Here is a 10,042-nt window from a genome sequence, read left to right on the forward strand (position 1 = left end):
GTTTCCTTCAGCTGTACCCGCATACTCTCCGCGGGCATCTGTCGTACGAATATGAAGCTCCGCTACTGGGCCCTGGTCTCAATAAAGTGTCATGACTGCTGGGTCTACGTCTGCATTTGATTTTAAAGCGAAAGCTTTACTGGCCTAGTCGAGCCAGTTTCCACGTGTATCTCCGCTTGGCCTTGAAGTGAAGAACGCGTACGGCGTTACTAGCCGCGTCCGCCGCCGCCGCCGCTGCTCCGATCGCTGCTAGGATGACAAACGCTGGCTCGCCAGCCATGTCCACGGGATTAACCACGTGATTCGCCGCCCTCTCTGCCACTTTGAGTCAACGGGGGAGTGCTTCAGTTCAGCCGTTGTGCCGCTGTCGCGCGATGGAAGGATGGAGCGAGGACGCTGGTCTATCTGTGCCAAAGTTGCCAGCGTGGTCCCAGCGGCGAAAGCGGCAAGCTGCGTCGGACCATCCTGCGGATATCGTTCGGCTTGCTAATGAGTTAAAGGGACACTAAAGGCAAATATTAAGTCAACGTTGATTGTTGAAATAGCGGTCCAGAAACCTCGTGGTGCTACTTCTATGCCAAGGATGTGCTTATTTTGAAATAAAATCACGTTTTAGTGGTCCGCATCGCGTTAGCGGACTTCAAATCACCCGCCTGAAAGCGGTATTTCGCACGTCACTGTTGCCGTGTCCAACGTTACCCGCCTTTACTGCGCGGCGGCGTGCAATGGCGGCGTGCATCATTCGAGCATTCGGCAACATTACATGCATGCGGTATTTTGTCGAACTTTCTGTCAGAGCGACTTTCAAGAGCGTGCAAAACACACGCGGCAGTACGCGATACCGAAACTACCACTGAGACGCGACCGCATGAGCGAAGCAGGGCGCCTGGCGAAGCGCAGTTCGGCAAAAACGGAACTTTTCAGCCACGCGTGCCGTTCACGATGGCAACGCCAAAGAGGTACTTTATTCCATGAATCAAACAGAAACGAACAAGCAGCATTTTATTGCGTGTCTTGATGCATGGAAAGTTCTTTTTTTTTGTAGCAGCTAGTTTGATTACTAGTGATTAATTGTATTCATATTCTCCCACGTCATCGGGACCACTTCCAAAATGTCCCACTCGTGGCGCTCGTCGTGTGATACATTTAGCTTAATTTCTCGGTAAGTAGGGCACTGCTGTTGATAATACTGCCATTTCAGACGTTGTCATACATTGAGCTTTCACTCTAACATAAATTGCTATTTCTCTTTAGTGTCCCTTTAAAGCAGAAACGTGAGTACCAGCGCGCAAAGTGGCAGGTTGAAACGAGTGAAGAACGGGAACTCAGCGAGCTAAACGTCGGAAGAAGGATGCAGAAAGACGACAGCGACGAGCTTTAGGAACGTCAATGGACGCCTCGCGTTCCACTTCGCGACGGCTTCGGAAACTGACGAAACAACGGTACTGAGTGCTCGCAGCACGGAACGTTCGAAAATCATATCGTTCGGTTGGCAAACCTTGCTTCGGCTACGAGGGTAGACAAGCATAACCAAGTGAACAAGCTTTCGCTTGCATAATCGGGCCTAGCCGAGCTAAGCAGCAGCCAATTTTTTGAGCCGGTGAGCGTACAGGAATGCGTCCCTCGAAGCGCGGCTGTCGCATGCCTATTTGTATGCGCCATTTTGCAATTATTGATGCTCCCTCGATCGTTGGCTTGTCGGCGATAGCCGTTTCTGACATGGCAAGGTGATCTTATATCGTGGTACGCCCCCTATACTCTCCTTGGCATTGCTGTCTGTTAGTTTCCATTAATATTGTGTCTAACAAAGAAAAACGAGCCCTTAAAAAGTAATCTTCTTTCCTTCATTCATAGCGAGGGTCTCGTTCTGGCAGACATTATGCCTTCAGGTAGTATTCGACGGATTATTGGTCAGCTGCCTGCTCGTAAATAGATCACGTGCTACGCCAAAAAGGCAGAAAAAGAGTGTTCCACACTCGCCGCCATGGCTGCGACTGGCGCTGACTGACACTCCTAAGTTTCAGTTCACATATATACCCTATAAAGTGCACGGGGAGATGACCGCCGCCGTAGCTCAGTGGTAGAGCGTCGGACGCATTATTCTAAGGTCGCAGGTTCGGTCCCTGCCGGCGGCGAGTTATCTTTTCGTCCACTTTACTTTCTTCACATTTTATTCTAATTACTACAAATAACACCCCTATACTTTCCTTGGCATTGCTGTCTGTTAGTTTCCATTAATATCGTGGTACCTTGTCACTTCACGTTTGCACATTTTTGTGCCTGGATATGAACGCATGACCTTCTTTGTGTCCTGTATAGCGAATGAAAAGTTGCGCTGCTAAGGGCCCGGATGAAGTAGCAATTATCGGCCTGGAGGAAGGAAACAGTTAGGAAGAAGAATTGCGCAATGCGATAGAAAGAAAGAAAGGTAGCGCCGTTAGGCACGCCCACGCCAAACTTCGCTTGCCACCGTTTTCCCAATAAGGCAAGGGCTCCTGATGTTTTAGAGCGCAACTCTTAGGCGCTCGTTCCAGCGTTGAACGGCGTCGCCGTCGTTGGCGTAACCGATAGAGGAAACAAAGACGAAAGAGAGCGAACGCGCAGCGCAGCGAGCCGCTGTGTCAGCGTCTGCAATGCCACGTGCCCGCTCGCGCTTCTCGTGACAGCGCAACGCATGCCTCTCGAGCACGGGAAAGAGAAGGTGGGTTTACCTGCGAGGCTTGGGAGAAGAAGAAGACGGGCGTTGGTCGAAGGGACACTTTGTCGTGTGGAACGCTCTAGCGGACTACATTTTCAATCCAGTTTCCCGGGAACAAGGTTTTCCATAATACACAAGTTTTAGAGCGCAGCTCTTAGGCGCCGGTTCCTGAGTTGAGCGGCATCGGCGTCTTCGTAACCGGCAGAGCGAGCGCGGAGCGCAGCGGGGATTAAAGACGGCGATAGCGAGGACAGCGTGAGGAGGAACGAACGACAGTGGCGAGACTAAAAATCTAGGGACTTTAGGCGAGACGACTGGTTTCGCGGCAGACACCCGCGGCACCATAGAGTCACTGTATATGCTACCTTTAGGTAGCAGAGTAGCGCATAGGTCCGGCTAGCAACCACAGCTGTGCGGCGAAGTCGCACTCCATTTTTGCAGGCGACATGCCTACCGACATGCCTACCGCGTCGCCGATAAACATGTCTGGCGTGTCGAAGGCCGGCGATAAACATTGGCTGTCGATGACTAGTGTTAATTGAGTGAGCTGCAGCGGCGGCGTCGAGAAATACAAAAATTGGCCCGAGCGTCAGCTTCTCCGCAATGCATGGTTGCTAGCGGCGTTTGGAAAACAGATGCGCAGCTCTGCTACCTAAAGGTAGCATATACAGTAACTCTACGGCACCAGAGTAGTGCGCGCCGTCGTGCGGTCACCGATGACGTCTTCATCAAGGTATGCGGCGAGGGCGTCCACTGATACCATATATGGACATAAAGCGCTGCATGAACAGAGGCCTGTCTGCGGCGGCTGTTGTGAAACGCGCCCACGCGCTGCCTTCCGCGGTCTCCCGGTTAGCGAGGCAGTCGCGCCTCAACTTATCGCAAAATCAAAGCACCCAAGCAGCTGCGCTCAGAATTCGCATTAGGCAGTATCATAATCGTTGGTGAATTTTTTGCTATGCACCTTGCCGTTCCCTTTCCATTCCAGTCAACTTGCCAGTATCTAGCATAAACACGTTCATGGAGCAAAGCTTCATGACTACGCGACTGCTTTTAGAAGGGGAAGCAAGCAATATGGTAGCAGGCAACGTGAACAAGAATGATGGCTCAGTAGCGTTTTCTGGATTACATTGTTGTAAACAGAAGTCCGCGTCAGCTATAAATTGCTGTGAAAGACAGATGATATTGCAGCAACTTGCAGCTGAAAATTAGGGTAAGAACAAGGCGTAAAGACTGAAATTGAATATTTTAATGCGCAGCATTCTTTGGCGAGTACTCCAGCAATTTTTGTAGCAAGGTCGTGTCTGCATCACAGAAAACGTGACACCTTTCTGATAGCAATACATATGATTCTACAGAAAACATGTGGTTGTGGTGGGCCAACTTTAATTTGGGAGTGGGTCACTCTAGATTTGGGGACGATATGTAGGTGAGCAACATATGGGCCAGCCTGCGGGACGTAAGCCTCATTAGCCGGGCAGCGCGCAAGGGTGAGCGTCTCGGCGAGCCTCACGCCATAGAAGAAATCTCCCTCGCGGTAGTGCTGGCTGCAACGTAGTGCTGGCTGCACACACGAGTTGCAGCCGATGACTGCTCGCCGCTTGAAAGCTTCGCAATGCAAGCCTCACGTGGCTTCTTACCCTGTGGACACGTGGGAAGGCTGACACCGGGCTCTGCTGCATGCGTCCAGCACTGCGGCATCGAGCAGTGGCCTATCACGTTAGACGCCTTCAGAGGCGGCGACTACATAACTGTAGTCTGTAGCGCTTTCAAGTGTTTCCAAACAGACACCCGAAGCGAGAAAACTTCCCCATTCAATCAAAATAGCATCGCAGGTGGGACTTACCTTTTCAGTTCTCCTCAGAGCTTCGGAAGCAGCCGACGTGGCCGCTGTGTCCACGTGATCCCTCGTACCAGGTCTCGCTGACTGTGCCGCCAACTTTTCAACTGGTGGAGCTCCCCTCCAATAGTGCCAGTCTGTTCTAGGCACTATAACTCAACCGTGCGACGGCGACGGCTGCGCGAGGCACTGTCGTCAGCAGCGATGGCTGCGCTCTCGGCGAGTTGAGGAGTAAAAGCAGTGCTAAGTACAACGGTAACAGCCAATTGTCCGTAGCTGCTTTAATCGAAAGCGGGTCGTTTGAATTATGATGCAGATTATTTGATGATGTTGGTGCCCAAACGCTAACGCAATTCGAAAAAAAATAGTTTTGGGGATCCTCCAAGGTTTACCGAGTTCGGCGATCTCAACGCAACATCAACCAACCTAATTTTTATGCAGTCGGCTATGTTTCTCAGGCTCAATATTACTGAAATAACACATTAGGATTAACACCGTTAAAAAACACCAGGCCTGCGCAAGGTGGAACAGCGGCCTTTCTAGAGCCCGTTGTAAACTTTCTTCGGGCGACTATTGCAAATATAGTTGCGAAGTAACCAGTACGCTACGATCATCATCATTTTGCAAAGCAGGGTAGTGCCCACTACGCCATAACTCATCATTACGCGAAGTAGCGAGAAACGCACTGCGCGCCTGTACGGCAATATGCGCGTTCTAAAAGTAAAATACTTTCTTTGTGCGCAGAACGTTTGAGAAAAGAAGTCAGATAGGACAGAGCGCCTACGTCGTGGCTGATGACGATAAAGAATTATGGCCCAGCCCTTTGTAAGGGGTGGGAATCTTTAAACCACCCACTCGTTAAACATTCCACGTTGTGTGACGTCTGGTGTTAGTTTACTCTTCTGCCACGCAGTATTAAATCTGGTAACCTCGTTCTCCGCCCGACATTACGCCTCTATGGGGTCTTTTTTGTGAAGGAGTTTCAAGAACTGGCGTAGCTCTATGGTATATTACTCGACCACCACGTAGAGTTCTTTATTGAACTCTTATTGAATAAAGTGCCTAGCTGGCCTTGCATAAACGTGTAACATTTCGCTAACTTGCTCAGCCTTTCTTGTTAGGGAGTGATGGATCTTATAGACGCATCGAGCTTCCTGCCCACCTACAAGCAAATGAAGATTGCGACTGGCCAACATTGCGTTCCTTAACACGGATAATCGTCCAAACATTTGTACAACGGCTACGAAGAAAGTACTCTGACATTTACGCCAATCGGACGCGCACCACAAAATACCACACATTGTTATACAATACTTGCACAAATAATTCTCGCATATGCTAAGTGCATTCTAAAAGAAGCCCTTTGTTGTGAGAGGAACGTGAATATTTCATGTCTAACCATGAAGCTTCTATGCGCACATTAAAGCGACTAAGCCTCCTGATATAAATTGCAGGGCACCGAAGCGTCAGTAAAATGATCACGAGCGTTGTCATACGCGGAATCTGTAATGATTTCGAATACGCAAACCAAGGTAAAGTAACTTCCTTCTATAATTATCACGTCTGGTACAACGTGACTGTGACGCGCGCATTTAGGACAAAAACGTTTCCGAGACAAACCGCTTTAGTGCATCTCTAATTCAGTGGAATCTCGTTGATACCATCTTGAGGCATGAGCTACTTCTTGCATATCTTCACTGCCACGCTGTTGCTTGCCATTTTCACGTACGAAGCTACAGCCAATACAACTGTTGATGAGTAGCTTTTCCTTAACCATTCGCGAAGTAGCTTAAAAGATAGGGCAATGGTTAGTGAACGAAAGATCCAATGCGGAAGGCAGGTAAGATTTTAGCAAATAACTACACCTGCTCCTAAAATCACCACCACTGGCAGGATATCGCAGCTGTATTTGCACGCATAGGGTATGTTTCAGATAACTAGTACCAACTATTGAAAAAAATAAACACAAGCGCTACTCGTCTCGAATTGATGCAGTATTGTTTTGAGCCATATGGAGCATGTCAGGATATTTTTTTCCTCCAAGCTCGGTAATTAAAGAAGATTGTATAATGAACTTTTTAAATAGTAACTCTAGCGAAAAACCTTCAATACAAAAGTTGTAGCGCTTGTTCAGAAACATCAGATTTTTTAACCAATGCTAAGACTACTGTCCTGCCTAATTTTTTTCCAGCCTTTATTTCAAGCGCGCGAATTTTTAAATAATACCACGTGACTGCCGCCTAGCGCGCGGCGCTTTTAGTGCCAGTTATGTTTTTCCTTGTTCGTTTTCTCCTCTATGTGTATGAACTCCCGTCAAGGAGATGATCGACATCGATGAAGCAGGAGGCAGGCTGGAGGTAATAAAAACTTCAAGGTATATTGTAGCGAAATATTTACACTCATATGTACTACATCTTGCCGAAGCACACTGATGATAACATAGACATCAACAGCGTCTTACTCTTCTACTCAACTTTTCTTAAGTTAGAGCCTAGAACAGTTACTACATACGAAGAACCGAGTCTCACTGTTCGACCACCGAGTGGTTACGGCCCAGACGAAAGTTGCATCGTACGGAGTCTTACTGATCTATCAGTTAAGTGATTACAGCCTAGACTGAAGGGAAACGAATTCCGTCCAGTCTTAAGTACCTTGCGGTAACAAAGAAAAGGGGAGGTGGCCACTGGTGGTCCGCCTCGACATTCCCTTATCCAATTCGTTTATCCTCAGATTAAGCCACTCCCAACTGGGCTGTCCCTAATCTCGACAGCAGTGTCTTTACAGTGCAGACAGGCGTTTTGGCACTCTTTCCCATCATGGCTCTCCCTCTCCTTATCCCACGCTCTCAGGGATTCTCACGGTCGAAATACATCGGTATCTTACCCCTGGTGCATTCACGCCATTTTCCCATACTCATCGAGTTGAACCCGCGGTGCCAGTCGTTAAACGGTTCCGGGAAAGAAAAGGCGTATGCGTGTCCCTGACTCCCACGCATTCGGACCGTGCATTGTTGCGACTCAACCCTGTTTTACTGTCAGCGCGCCGAAAGCGCATGTCGGTCGTTGTTGGGGTCACGCATACTGTCGCCTCGAGCGACGGCATAGAGCAGGGGATGTCCTCCTCATTTTCCCACACATTCGGGCTGCCGACCTCTGAGAACGGTCGCTTGACCGCAACCCCTGCTGGCCATCGCGGTAGACAAGCTGCTCAAAGGAAGCCGTTTGCTATCTATTGATAATTGCACAGCCAAAGACCAGGCAGGCAGAGAGCCGAGAAAGAAGCTTTGTACGACGTACAGTGCCGCGCCGTCCCGTCTCCACGATCGAATTATGAGCGGCGAAACCTAACACGTCCCCCCTAAAGAGTACGCTGGGCTGTTTTACGCTCAGTGATACGATAAAGCACTGCCGCGATTAGGTCGCTGGACTTTCTAACCATACAACAGTCTACACAAACATCAAACAAAGTTGCAAGACAACAAGATAGGAGAATACAAGAAATGTAAACAAGTACATGCTAAACAATCAAGCATTGCTGCTTCAAGCAGTAAGATCACTAGTGTCTGTTTCTTGAATTGACAATCACACAGTCCACAATATACAGCAGCAAGTGGGCAGGAACATTCACGTCTTCCCAGTTGGCATGACACTGTTATTCTGATGGCTTCCATAAACTATTTTTGGAGCCTTGATAATGCATCAGCATTACCGTTACATACGCCCTTCCGATGTTGTACCGACCCATGATATCGCTGTAAAGCCAGCGCCCATCTTGTCAATTTCGCCCCGTGCGGAGTCGAAGTTGTAAGGTACGACAGCGGATTGTGGTCGGAAACGACGTTTACTATGGCACCGAAAAGCCAGTAGTCAAACTTCTTTAAGGCCCATATTATTGCGAACGCTTCCCTCTCAATGGTCGACCAACGCATCTGGGTCTTTGAGAACCAACCGGTGGCTTGCAAAGGCGATAGGCTTCTCTTGCCCCTCGGCTGACATTTGCGCCAAACATGCTCCCGCCGCCGTAGCTGATGCGTCTGTGAAAAGCCAGTAGGGCTGAGATGGCTCTGGAGTGTTAAGCGCCACGGCCTCGCACAAAGATTGTTTGAGAATCTCAAATGTCGCCTGGGCTTCCTCCGGCCAGGGTATCTTATTAGGTACCGCTTTCTTTGTTAGCAGCGTGAGCGGGCTCGTCACCTCTGCGTATCCTCGGACGTACTCGCGATAGTAGCCGCAAAGTCCTAACAGGCTGCGTAGTTCCCTTTTGGTGCGCGGTGGTACCAGGTTCTTAATCGCTGCTATTTTTTCAGGGTCTGGTGCGTGTGTCCCTGAACCGACAATATGCCCCAGGTAATGTATGTGTGATTTCGCAACCTGACACTTCTCCGGACTGGCTTTCAGTCACGCCTTATCTAAGACCTTAAGAATAATGTCGAGATGCTTTAAGTGCTCCTCCCAAGTACTAGAAAAAATAGCAATATCATCAAGGTATGCCGTGGCATACATTTGATGTTGCGACAAGAGTTTATTCACCATTCTTTGAAAGGTTGCCGCGGAATTTTTTAGCCCGAAAGGCATCACTTTCCATGCGTACTGACCCGTCGTGCGTTACAAACGCGGAGAATTTCTGACTCTTCTCTTCCATCGGTACCTGCCAGTACCCGCGCCTAAGGTCCACTACCGTAATGAACTGCTCTCTGCCTACTCGGAAAAGCAATTCCTGAGGATTCATCATAGGGAACGCATCCGCTTTGGTGACGGTATTTAACGCTCTGTAGTCCACACACATGCGGATAGTCCCATCCTTTTTTCGGACGCATACTACCGGGTGTGCAAACTCACTCTCCGTGGGGTAGATCAACTTCCAAGACAAAAGTTCGTCAACTTGCCGGCTGACTTCCTTCTTTAATAGTTCCGGCACCCGATAAGGAAACACCTTTTTTTGGCTGGTGGCCCGGTTCTATTTCTATCTTATGTTCGTCTACCTTCGCTATACCCGGGGTGCCGTCAAAGAGTGTGCAATGTCTTTGGAACACCGCCTGTACTTCCGCCTGTGCGTCAGCATCAAGGTGAGCAACCTTCTCGCTCGTTAGCACTAGCTCTTCCCGCTTTATAGTGGTTGGTTGTGGAGCATATTCCACCTCCCCGAAAATCATGGTCCTCATCGAAGACTACCCCAATATGACTGACCCTTGCATAGTAAGGTCGAATGTTGTTGGCGTGGACACTTTTCACCTTTCCCTCAGATGTTTCAACGCGGTAAGAATGTTCGCGCTCACGTCCAACCACTGTGAATGGGCCTAGCCATTTAGGTGACATCTTACAATTCCGATCCTTGTCGAAAACCACAACTTGGTCGCCAACGTTAAAAGCTTTGAGCCTGGTGCTGCGATTATACGCACTGGCGTAACTCTCCTGATGAGTTGCACTCATTAGCTCAGCAATATTAGCGGCAGTCTCGAGCTGCTCCTTAAGTTGCTGTAAATACTTAGCGGGGCTTTCTCTCAA

The 10,042-nt window shown here is 49.1% G+C and overlaps 1 non-coding gene across 1 annotated transcript; it reads left to right on the forward strand.

Annotated features, from left to right (window-relative positions):
* Positions 1 to 2,063: 2,063 nt before the first annotated feature.
* On the forward strand, positions 2,064 to 2,135 carry Trnam-cau (transfer RNA methionine (anticodon CAU)). Its single transcript has one exon. It is a non-coding gene; the product is annotated as a tRNA-Met (tRNA).
* Positions 2,136 to 10,042: the final 7,907 nt, after the last annotated feature.

This window comes from Rhipicephalus sanguineus, chromosome 6, assembly GCF_013339695.2.
Source record: "Rhipicephalus sanguineus isolate Rsan-2018 chromosome 6, BIME_Rsan_1.4, whole genome shotgun sequence".
In the NCBI taxonomy this organism is placed as follows: Eukaryota; Metazoa; Arthropoda; class Arachnida; order Ixodida; family Ixodidae; genus Rhipicephalus; species Rhipicephalus sanguineus.